The sequence below is a fragment of the Stegostoma tigrinum genome, chromosome 12, assembly GCF_030684315.1.
Source record: "Stegostoma tigrinum isolate sSteTig4 chromosome 12, sSteTig4.hap1, whole genome shotgun sequence".
Classification (NCBI taxonomy): Eukaryota; Metazoa; Chordata; class Chondrichthyes; order Orectolobiformes; family Stegostomatidae; genus Stegostoma; species Stegostoma tigrinum.
In genome coordinates this window covers 57,568,327-57,580,626 of record NC_081365.1, presented here as the reverse complement: position 1 = coordinate 57,580,626, position 12,300 = coordinate 57,568,327, and the positions used below count along the sequence as shown (strand labels likewise).

General features: G+C 39.1%; 1 protein-coding gene across 11 annotated transcripts in view; it reads left to right on the top strand.

Moving 5' to 3' along the window:
• The window catches only part of dmd (dystrophin), a 1,835,475-nt gene that overhangs the window by 1,034,263 nt on the left and 788,912 nt on the right, over positions 1–12,300 (top strand). The gene's annotated exons all lie outside the window — the stretch shown is intronic.

Here is a 12,300-nt window from a genome sequence, read left to right as displayed (position 1 = left end):
ATTGTTAAGCATTCTGTCTTCTACTAGATTAATGATGCAGATATTTCTGAGCAGTGCTTGGTGACCCATATGTAAAATTAACAGGGCCTACATTTTTAAGTGCAAGTATGTGCCCTTGTGGTTTGATCAAGAAATAACCTGTCCTGAAACCAGAGAAGTGGAGCATACTAGACAATATGTCATGCCCTTGATTGACCCATGGTGCACTGAAAATAAATACCTATTTTAAAAAAAAACTCATAGGGATCCAACATCTATGATGTGAGTCACTGAAGTCAAAACAGTTAGGCTAAAATACAGGAGATAATAGGATAGGGGCTTGTAGTTGTGTTTCAGTTGTCATACTAAAGTTAGACAAATGAAACCATCACTTTTATGCTACTTATAGTTGAGAAGCAAAGTGTATAGCAATTTGGAGCTTTTCTTAACCTGGGCGTGGCAGGCAGTGACCTCACTGCATCACCACAGATGGAGATGGTGTAACTGCAGTACGACAAGTTTACATTACCAATTTCTGTCATGTACATGAGTGTGGGATCTTGAATGAAGGGGACAAGGGCAAGATACCAGGAAGTGCTTGACTCTGTATAAGTTTCAAAAGATTGTGTATATTGGTTACAACACACTTAATAGAATTGCCTAAATGGATTCCGACCAGAGTTCTGAACTACTGTAACATAACTTCACCTCATTGTATTGTGGCTCTCTTTAGATAAAGGGGAAATATTGTATTATGCTTTTCAATTCATTTTGTACAGGTACCTGCCCATGAGCTTTGAATGTTTGCTATAACTGCTAAACATCTCTACTGATTCACAGTTCTTTGATTCTCACCTTTTAGAAAGTACTTGATCTATCTTTCTTGAACATAATGTAGACAATCTCACACATGTCCAGGTTCAAGTCCAGGAGAGCAATCTTTCCTTGTAGCTGTAATCCTTCATCCTTTGAACCACTTATTTATGTCTGTTTTGTAACTTCTCCATCAACTTCACACTGTGCCTGAAGTGTGTTACCAAAACTGAGGTCACGTCAAGTGAGAGCCGGAAGCACGAATTATGTGATCCAGGGTTTAGGATTGCAGGAGGATACTTTTTTAAATCATGAAATGACAACATATTATGATTTGTAAATGAAGAAAAGACAATTAATTAAATCTATTAGAAGATGATTTTTGGTTAAGGTTGTAATGATAGAGCAATAAAATTTCAGCATTAATGTATTGGATGTGCAGCTAGATATGATTGTTCGAGAGCCTGTGTCAGTTGGTGTTAGGGTGCCATTGATGAGGGAATTTGAAATATCAAACCTTGAGCTAGGAATGTAAGTAGGTAGTTTGGATTGTTCTTTGAGCATTCCTTGTTTGTTTCAAACAAAAGTAATAATGTATCTACAGCCTACCACTTAATGTTGTGCTTAAAATTGATACAAGAAAACTTATAGTGATATCATCCACATCCAGACAATGTTATTGTCGGGGAACAACTGAGGTATGCCCCCACCACTCTTTTCACTCACTTCATGAGACATGACTGAATTAAGGCACATTGGACATATGAGAAAACAGGATGTAGTTTATTTGAAGGGCAAGACTTCTAGTTTTCTGCTTTTCGTGAAGCCGGCATTCTCAATTAGAGCCTAATGTATAACGTTCTATTTGATATATCTGTACAATGGGCAGTTTTGTGGGTTTATTTTGTTTTGAGGTGTTTTAAATTACATTGTGTTCCGGACTGCCGCAGCAGTTTTGCTTGATGTAATTGAACTGTTATGAATCCTTTGTAGATAGATAATCTATTTGAAACATAATGAAAAGTTATTTCAGTATTAGCGTTAAGAATTTTTAGTTCCAGAGACAATGCATTAAAACCAAGCACAGTAGGCTATATATTAAGTGCTAATAGTCAGATACGAAAAGTAGTAAGTATGGAAATTAGCAAGCAAATGGTATTCTAAGTGTAACATATGGGATAAGGGGGATCATTTGCTACTCAGATAAGGCTTTTTGTTCAATTTCTGAATTATACTTGCATAGGATATTCCAATTTTGCACTTGAAAATGGAATATTTTATTTCAAATCAATTCTCCAATAAAAAATGACGTTCCAAAACCTCAAATTGATTTTACTTTGCATAACTGTATCTGAAGTAGCTGCACTCTCTCTCTCTCATCCTCTCACTCTCTCTCTTTTTCACTCTCTCTTTCTCTCTCTCTCTCTCTCTCTCTCTCTCTCTGTACTTGACTAATTTCAGGCATTTGTTAGCGGGTCTGTTCCAGAACTATTTGTGCTACTGTATTCATCATGCCCGACTGTGATGAATAGCTTCTGTGATGGGGATACCATGGTCCTCACCATTACGTTTTTGAAAATTTGACTTGAAGGCATCGAGCAAGTTGTGCATCCATTGTGGCATCTTCTAGTTCTGTGTCAAATTTGTTTGTCAGCTTGGTTGTCTTTCTGCTGTGAATGTATTCGTTTTTCACTGCTGTCTGCTGTTCAGTCTTGAAAAAGAGTGTTACCTGGGAAAGAGAGAGAGAGGGAGAATCACGTTCAAGGGTCATCTTCTGCTCCTATATTGTATGTTCAGATCTAAAAGTCAATCAGTGATGTAATCATGTTAATATAAATTGTGTTTTTTTTAATTAATTTGCTTTATTATGTTCAAACCATTTTTGAAACAAGGAGTTCAAGTTTACTGGGGAGGAAATGGAAGTTCGAGTAAAATCACAAGGCCATAAGAAATAGGAGCGGGATAGATCATTCAGCCGCACATCTCTCTGAAGCAAGGAGTTCCAAAGATTCTCAACCCTCAGATGAGATTCTTCTTCATCTCTGTCTTAAATTAACACTCCTTTATTCTGAGATGTATGATCCTAGACTTTCCCATGAGGGGAAACGTCCTCCCAACATTTACCCTCTCAAGCCCCTTAAGAATCCTAAATGTTTCAGTGAGATCACCTTTCATTTTTCTAAACTCCAATGGGTAGAGTCCCATCCAGTTTAATCTTTGCTGATCAGGCAGTCCTTGCATACCTGGGATCATCCTAATGAACCTTCTCTGAACTGCCTCTGATGAAATGACACCTTTCCCTTAATACGGGGACCAAAACTGCTTACAGTGCTCCACATGTAGTCTCATCAGCACCTTGTACAGTTGCATTATGACTTCCCAACTCTGATACTCCAACCCCTTGAAATAAGGGCCAACATTCCATTAGCTTTTCTGATTACTGACTGCACGTGTGCCGACTTTAAGTATTTCATACGCAAGTACTCTCCAAGCCCCTTTAAGTTGTTGCTTTATGCAGGTTTTCTCCATTTAAATTACATTCTGTTCTTTTGTTCTCCCTTCCTCATCTTGTATTTTTAGAATATGCTGTACTGGATGATGCAATCTCACAGTAGCTGACTTGTATTAGAATAAGGTAGCTACTTAATATTGAAACTATCTATCACAGTGCCAACTACAGGAATTTGATACAGAAAGCACTTAGGAGCTTGCAATTAAATACATGCTGCCTTGTCCTAAAATTAATATTTCATAAAAAATGTAATCAAATACTTGATTGCACAGATTTTGTCAAAATTTGATTTTTGCTATATTGCACATACCGGGACTAGTGTGAAAAGTCCGATGATTTTTTTTTAAACAGCAGAAGAGTATTGACAGTAATTCTGGTACAATACTTAGTATGCCACCACAGCCTGCCAGTGCGTATTGTGTTTTTTGCAGATTGTAAGCTGCATTTGCTGTTTTTAGTTACACTTTGTCAATTGATTGAATAAAAGCCCCTTTGCTAACCTGCTGGGTATAAAATCCAATGTCTCTTGAGAGCCATCCAAGCATATTAATTGACTGAACTAACTGCTAGTCAGTACTATTTGTTTCAAGTGGACTTTCTGTGAAGTTACTGCAGAGTCGAAATGACTCTTGGACCCACATGACTGGGGGAGAAAGAATATGGTTGCTGTCGGAGTTACATAGGTGAAATTGAAATTGAAAAGAATGGTTAAAGGCAAATAAATCTTCCAACTCTGATTGCATATCTCCTGGGAGACGTCAATGGAAGTAGCACAGTGGAGAGCCAGTGACGTGATGCAAATGGGTGAAATTAAGCAAAGAGGGTAGAAATGAAGGCTGAGATAAGGTGTAGAAGGAATATAACCGACACTGACTTGTTCAACTGCACTATTCAGCATATTGCTGAGTAAGAGGTAATGAATGTGACTCCACTATATCCGACCTGAGTGACTCTGTTTACTTTCAGGGACATAAATCAGGAGAATGTGACAGTCCGTCCACTTCAATCCAAGACCAATTAATAACACTCATAAAACTAATATATCTGATCCTAACTTCCAGCCAGTCTCAGCCAAACCTACCCTTGTTTGATAACTGATACCCTTTCTCCAGCTTTGCAGGACAAGTGAGTATTTTCCACACTGAAGGGCCCTCAATTTTGTGGTCTGGAGGCTGTTTGGATATTTGCATCACATGGCCTGTTCTGGTGCCAGCTCAGGCTTTTTAGTGGATAGAGCTTCTGGACACAGGATGGATCAAGCACTTCACGAACATGGCGTGCAATTTGCTACCATTGTGTCATTAATGTTTCAAAGGTCGAGTAGTACCTAAGCATGATTTTTATTGTTAGAAATAAGCGTTGCATTTCAGGAGGAAAAAGCAGTCAAACTTGTGAATGAAATATACTAGTCCGCATTGTCTTGCATATCTCAAAACAGACCTCCAGTATGACCATTATGTTTACTCCCTTTGAGCAGGTAGTACCCAAGCAAGCACTGGGTTTGGCTAGGCACAATTGCAGGAGACTGCTATGTTCCTGCAATAGGTTTTTTAGGCTACCTAAAGATTCAGGCCATTTCCAATGGACTCCCAGCCATTTCAGGAATATTGGGTGACCCTCGTGACATGCTGCAATCAAACTATCAGAATTGCTGAGTTACCATATTATTTGAAAGAATTGGCTCATCGTTGCGTTGTGTTACTGAAGGCAAAAACTCAAGGTGTTTTAAATTAGCACGAGTGTCACAAGGAATGAGTGAAATTGATTGAAGCCAGTCAACCTGAAGACCAATGCCCAAATGTTTTGCAGACATACTGCATTGTAAGACAGACTATAATTGCCAGAGCATGTGCAATATATGCCCTGTGTAACTATGTGAAGTTTGTCTGGGTATAATTGAGGAAATGCAGGGATTTCTGAATGCTTTGGTCAACATTTTCCTCTACATCCAAAACTAGGCAGATAACCAGATCATGGATCTTATTCGTTTTGTTTTTGTGTCCAAACATGCCTGCTGTTTTTCCTTACAAGATCCTGCACTTCAGGGATAATCGTTGGTGAGGCCTTTTGGGATCTTTCAATGTGAAATACTGGATGTCAGCAGATGCTTCTTTTGTAAATTATAAAATAAATATTAACAGAAGTATAGGACTTAATTACTTTCATATAATTAGGTCAGAAGTCATATGGCTCCAGTTTATAGTCCAACAGGTTTATTTGTAATCACAAGCTTTCAGGATGCTGCTCTCTCATCAGATAAACAAAAGGGTTGTGCTCAAGTTATCAAAGGTATCTGGATATGAGGTTACAACCAGTTCAGCCATGAGTTTATTGAATAGTCGAGCAAGCTAAACGGGCTGAATGGCCTGTTCCTACTCTTGCTTATAATTCATAGTTTGGATGTAATTGTAGTAACATAATGTTGCAGATACTTCTGGCTGTAGCTGAGCCACATTGACTAAAGTGAAAACAGACTGAAGTAACCATTAACAGCCAGCATGTTTATAACCATGTATAAAATTTTGAATCAAACAAATAACCCTTAAGTTTAATATTAGCCTTTAACCTGGTGGCAAATTAATTTTACATGATTTATAACAAGCACTAATTAGCTACATTTTAAAGCTCAAAAGACATGAGAAAGTAAATTTCATGATAGTTTTGAAAGCATTTTTCTTCTTTTTTATGACTCCTAGCCATTCTTGTTTCTAGTCAATGATACAAAAACAATGATAATGTATGAACATTGCTATTCAGACTATAAAAGCTGTAAAACATGATGAATCCATTTTGACAAAGGAAGACCAGAGAGTAAGATAAAAATCTTCATTTGTAGTACTATTTCAACAAGTTATATCGTACTCAATATTGAAAATACAATTATTTAACTGGGAACAGCATGAAATATTGACCGATGAAGTTGAAACATTATTCCTCAGACATCAGAAATTAGCTAAAGGAATAGCCCTGGCTATAACATGACCTGCTAGCCACATGGTAGACAAGATTCTAATGCAAAAGGTGTCAATAAATCGGATGCATGAGTACTTTAATCTTTATGTTGGTGGATAATATGCAGGAATGGTGAGAAAGCAGTGCTTTTTTGATCATTTGTGAGTGATTTAATTTGGTTGCTGAATGTGACAGATGTTTAGCTAAATTTGTGAAGTATGTAGCCACATTGCATGAGTGTATAAGGCGTTCATGTATGTGGAAAACATTGTCACAGTTCTCTACAAGAAGGTAGTGACAGAGCTGAACTGTGAGGATTGTCGGACCGACTTGTGAACTTGAATTAGCTTCTGAACTTTGTCTGTTCAGTTTGAACAACAATAGTCAGGGAGCAAGTTGATATCTTCACATTAAGAGAAAAAACAGTTGTCCTTTTATTTGGATCATAAGATGAACTATTGAGCCATGGATCCCTGAAAATTGTTTCAGAGATAGTAGGAACTGCAGATGCTGGAGAATCTGAGATAACAAGGTATACAGCTGGATGAACACAGCAGGCCAAGCAGCATCAGAGGAGCAGGAAGGCTGATGTTTTGAGTCTAGGCCCTTCTTTCTGAAGATCGAAGATGGATAGAGAAGAAGATAGGTAGCGAGGAGACAGAGAAGTTAAAGAGGAGAGTTGCAATGAAAGGGACATCCCCTGAGTGAAGCCTCTTCAAAGGATGCCTAACCTGAAGAAGTTACCCTCCTCCCTTCGGACAAACCTCAGGGGATCCCACTCCCACTGCAACTCTCCTCTTTAACTTCTCTGTCTCCTCTCCACCTATCTTCTCCTCTATCCATCTTCGATCTGCCTCCCCCTCACTCCCTATTTATTTCAGAACCCTCTTCCCCTCCCCCATTTCGGATGAAGGGTCTAGGCCCGAAACATCAGCTTCCCTGCTCCTAAGATGCTGCTTGGCCTGCTGTGTTCATCCAGCTCCACACCTTGTTATCTTGGAGTCTCCAGCATCTGCAGTTCCTATTATCTCTTGGCCTGAAATGTCAGCCTTCCTGCTCCTCTGATCATCCCTGAAAATTGCTTGGTTCACTTCCTGGTTTGTGCAAGTTTGCTGATATCATTAGGCTTGATATCAATTCTCTGTGTTTTGCATAAATTAAAATCTCCTTGGTATGATACAAGGCACTTCATGTTTTCTTTTTAACTGGGACAAATAACTTTTCTAGATAACTGCAATGAATATCTCATCAACCCAAAAAGTGGTGGAACAAAAGTGGTAGTTGAGTGTTTGCAGGCTTATTATGCTAAGGCTAGAAGATAGACAGTGGTATCCCACAGAAAAATGATGGATAGGAGAGCTGCAAGCTGTGGAGGGAGGAGATTGTCTGTCTGTCTGTTCTTTACAGTCTGGCATGCCATTGTTACGCCATTGTCACATTCAAATCTTTGAATCTGAAATAATGCTATCCCCTCCACACTTCTTCAGCTCTGATGAAGAGTCATCTAGACAAAAAACGTTGCTTTCTCTCCAAGGATGCTGACTGACTAGCTGCGATCACCAACATGTTTTGTTCTCAGCTTATCACATTTGTTTTACTGTTCAGTCTGTTTACAAAAATAAATTAGAGCAAAAAGCTTAATAAACTTTGTGTTTTTAATAACTGGATAAAATTGGCAGTTTCTCATTGTGGTGCTATTAGTGTTTGAAAAAGTGAATCTTAAGTACTTATCATAGAGTTTGTTATATAACTGATATTCACTTACTGAATAGAAACCATTGAAATGTTTGAAAAGAAATGTGATTGCATCTGAAAGCATAAATTAAAAACAGTTGAAATTTGATTTCTGTTGACCATAAAATGCATTAACTCATTGGAGTTTAGAAGGATGAGGGAGGATCTAATTGAAATTTACAGAATACTGAATGGCCTGGACAGAGTGGATGTTGGGAAGATGTTTTCATTTGTTGGAGAGACTCGGACCTGAGGGCACAGCCTCAGAGTAAAGGGAAGATCTATTAGAACGAAGACAAGGAGAAACTTCTACAGCCAGAGAGTGGTGAATCTATGGAATTCACTGCCACAGAAGGCTGTGGAGGCCAGGTCATTGAGTACATTTAAGACCGAGATAGACAGGTTCTTGACTATCAAGGAGATCAAGGGTTACGGGGAGAACGCGGCAGAATGGGGTTGAGGAACTTATCAACCATGATTGCATGGCGGAGCAGACTCAATGGGCCAAATGGCCTAATTTCTACTGCTGTGACTTATGGTCGTTTGGTCTTATTTTATTCATAAAAAAAGTTTGCCGACAACCATTTGAATTTTATCATTGAGTTCACACTTGTAGTTGTGTACATATTTGGCATGAAAAGCAATGGGGAAAAAGAAGTCTTTTCACCAGACTTCTCTTTCTCAGTTTCTCCTGAAACATTGTGCTGTCTGTCTGAAATAAAAATTAAAAATGCAAAACAACCACAATTCGTGGAGAGATAAACAGAATTAATATTTTAAATTAATGACCTCTCATCCGAGACATTCACACACTTCTGACGAAGGATCATCGGAATGTTAACTCCATTTTCTTCTTTACAGATGCTTCCAGATCTGCTGAGCTTTTCCAGCAACTTTGTTTTTGTTCCTGATTTGCAGCATCCGCAATTCTTTTGGTTTTTGCATTCACACGGATGCTGCCTGTTCTGTGTCGATCTGACGTTTTGTATTTTTGTTTCCTGAGATATTGTTGGCTTTGAAAAAAAAATTGTTTGCATTGGCATCATTAAAAAGATTCCACAGCAAGTTATATGGAAAGCTTTATAAAAAGCACGGGACTATTTGAGGATGTGAAGTGATGCATGTGCATTTAGGTTCAGCTTACACTACTGGCAATAACAGATCATTAACAGATTGGTGTCAACCTAGTTGTCAGATAATATTGGCTTGATATCAAGTTTACCTCCACTTTATGGTACACTATTGTGCATCTGAAATCAGCATGCACTGAAGGGAAGATGTTAACATGAGAGTACAATAACATAATTACAAGCACAACAATATAGAGCTGCTGTTTAAAAGCTGGCTTCTTCCAAAAGTATTGTAATCAATTAACATGCATATGATAATTCTAGTCATATAACTTGAAGCTTGAAGGGCAAATAATAACTAATTAGCATACTTATTGTATCATTATTTTGTTGTTAAATATAATTTATCGTTTTATTGCTGGATAGTATTATGATTCCTGTGGAGACCAAGATCATCTTCAAAATAATTTCAATTTTTTGAATTTCCAGGATCATACAGCAAGATTTTGAGTTTTAAGGCTTTTATCTTAACTAACAAGCAAATGGCAACATTTTCTTGAAATGATAGATCTGCCAACTAACATTTAAAATGATCAAAAATCTCCCTTCACTGTCATACCCTCCTGCATCCCTAAAGTATACTCTGAATTCTCCAACAAGCATCTTCCCAACTTCTATTTCATTTTCTAGTCAGGTACACTCCTCAACTTAATGTTTACAATGAGGGAGGAATTGAAGATTAAAGACAGCTGAGTCTTCCAGCTTCACTTAGAATCATAGAATCCACAGAGTGTGGAAGCAGGCCATTCGACCTGACACTGACCCTCCCATCCAGACCCAGCCCCCTATCCTACATTTACCACAGATAATGCACCTAATTTACACTATGAGCAATTTATCATCATATGGTTGGCCCACTCACCAAGCTGGTTCATTGGTTCGCCAGTCAACCTAACCTACATGTCTTTGGACTGTGGGAGGAAACTGGAGCGCCTGGCTGAAACCCCCACAGAGATGGGGAGAATGTGCAAAATCCACACAGACATCGTCCAAGGGTGGAATTGAACCAGGCACCCAAGAGCTGTGCGGCCGCAGTGCTAACTACTGTGCCACTGCTTGTTCTGAGCTTGAGTTTCCAACTACACTATAAGTGATGAGCAGTGGAGAGAAATCTGTCTCCCTCCCTCTTTCTTTCACCTGCCTCTCTGCCCCTCTATCTGTCTCTCTCGTCCCTCCCACCCTCTCTCTTTCTCTTATACATGCTTGTGTGCTGGGACGCCTCTATGGATTCAAGTCTCCCCTCGCAAAATGTAACAATCCTACAAGCTGCATTTTTGGAATAACAGTTGCTCAGAATGATGGAAATATTGATTTTCGTTTTGCACTTAAGTGAGACAGATGCCTAAAGAATGTGTTCTACCTGGACAGTATTGCCTTAGTAATGCCTGCTGAAAATCTAACTTGCATAGCCAGCAGTGAGTTATGCCTGGGTCCATTTACACAAATCCATGAACAGTCATTCAATTTTAATGGCCTAAGATTTGCGTAATATCCAACATGAAGCCTCGGACCATGCCATGCCCTAAGCTTGAATAGAGATAGATCAAGGTTTCACCAAGTTGTGTCTTTGCTTTTTCTCTGCTGACATTTTTTTTGCAAGAAGGCTCATGGATATATATAATGCCATTTCTCTCTCTTTCTCTGTCTCTCTTTCTCTCTTTCTTTCTACCTGCGCCCCCACCTGCCACTCCCTCCCGACACACACACACACACACACACACACACACACACACACACACACACACACACACACACACACACACACACACACAGAGCTAGGAGGTATATATGCTACATGTGCTACAATGAGCATTCCACTTTGTTTGCTGAGATCTGGGAGGAGTACCTGTGAGGCCTATTGAAGTACTTCTTACCAGACCTAAACTCGAAGCCATTATATTCTATCTGGAGCTTGAAGTGTCCCTCTGAACTGACAGGCTGCTTTACCCATATATGGCTCTAAGAGGCAGTGAGACAACTCAGACAGAGAAATTATAGCCTCTGCTGCCTCTGCAGGGCTAAGATAAAGGAAGGCACCACTGTTGTGCCCTGGTAGCAGCCCAAAATCTGTCACCTTCACAGCAATGCCTTTACACCTCGACTTCAAGCTGTGTCCTTTCTAGTCAGTCACACTTATTTATGGTTCACATTTCTGGCAAATGCCACCCAATATTATCATAATGACAACGCTTCAAATGTATTTCATTGGCTAAGAAGTGCTTTGGAACATCCTGAAATGATTCAAGATGTAATGTAATTTCTTTCTTTCTTTTGCTGAAGCTTTAGGCCCGAATTGTTTTGAGGGCAGTTAGCAAGTCATACAGTGTCAAACTATTGAAAACGATTAAAAAACAGAGTACAGAAGAAACTCAGCAGGTCTGGCAGCATCTATGGAGAGAAACAACTTTAACTCGGAGCTGGGTCAGCCTTCAGCTTCAAAGAAGAGTTCTATTGGACTCTTCTGAACTTTTCCAAAACTTCCTCCTCTTATTTCACCACCAGCATCTGAAGAATTTTGTTTCTAATTAAGCAAATGTTTTTTTTCATTGAACTAATATTATGAAGAAGGCTGAATTGTGTGTGATATAGAGTTTCCCTGCTCATGCGTCATATCATATTTTTGATTAAGCAAATTAAACTGTGGCAGGCAGTAAAGGATGATGGTCAAACGGTGTCTGTGTGACTAGAAGCATGTGCCTAGTGGCACACTAGTGGGGAGGTGATGGCCTAGTGGTATTATCAGTGGACATTTAATGCAGAGACCCAGGTAATGTTGTGGAACCCAGATTCAAATCCTGTCATGGCAAATGGTGGAGGTTAAAGTCAATAATTTTTTAAAAATGCAATTAAGAGTCTAATGATGACTGTGAATCCATTGCTGGTTGTCACAAAAAACCATCTGGCTCACTAATGTCCTTTAGGGGAAGAAAGTGCAATGTGATTGACTCTTAACTGCTTTTGGCCAATGGGGAATGGGCAATAAACACCGGCCTAATCAATGAGGCCCTTATCCCACGAATGATTTTTTTTAAAGTCAGTAATTCCTTGTGCTGGAATTCTCCCTGTTTCCAGTTTACATTAATTATGTAGACATGAATGTCGGAGGCCTGGTCAGTAAGTTCACACATGACACAGAAATTGGTGCTGAAGTATATATTAAGAGGAAAACCTGAGACAACA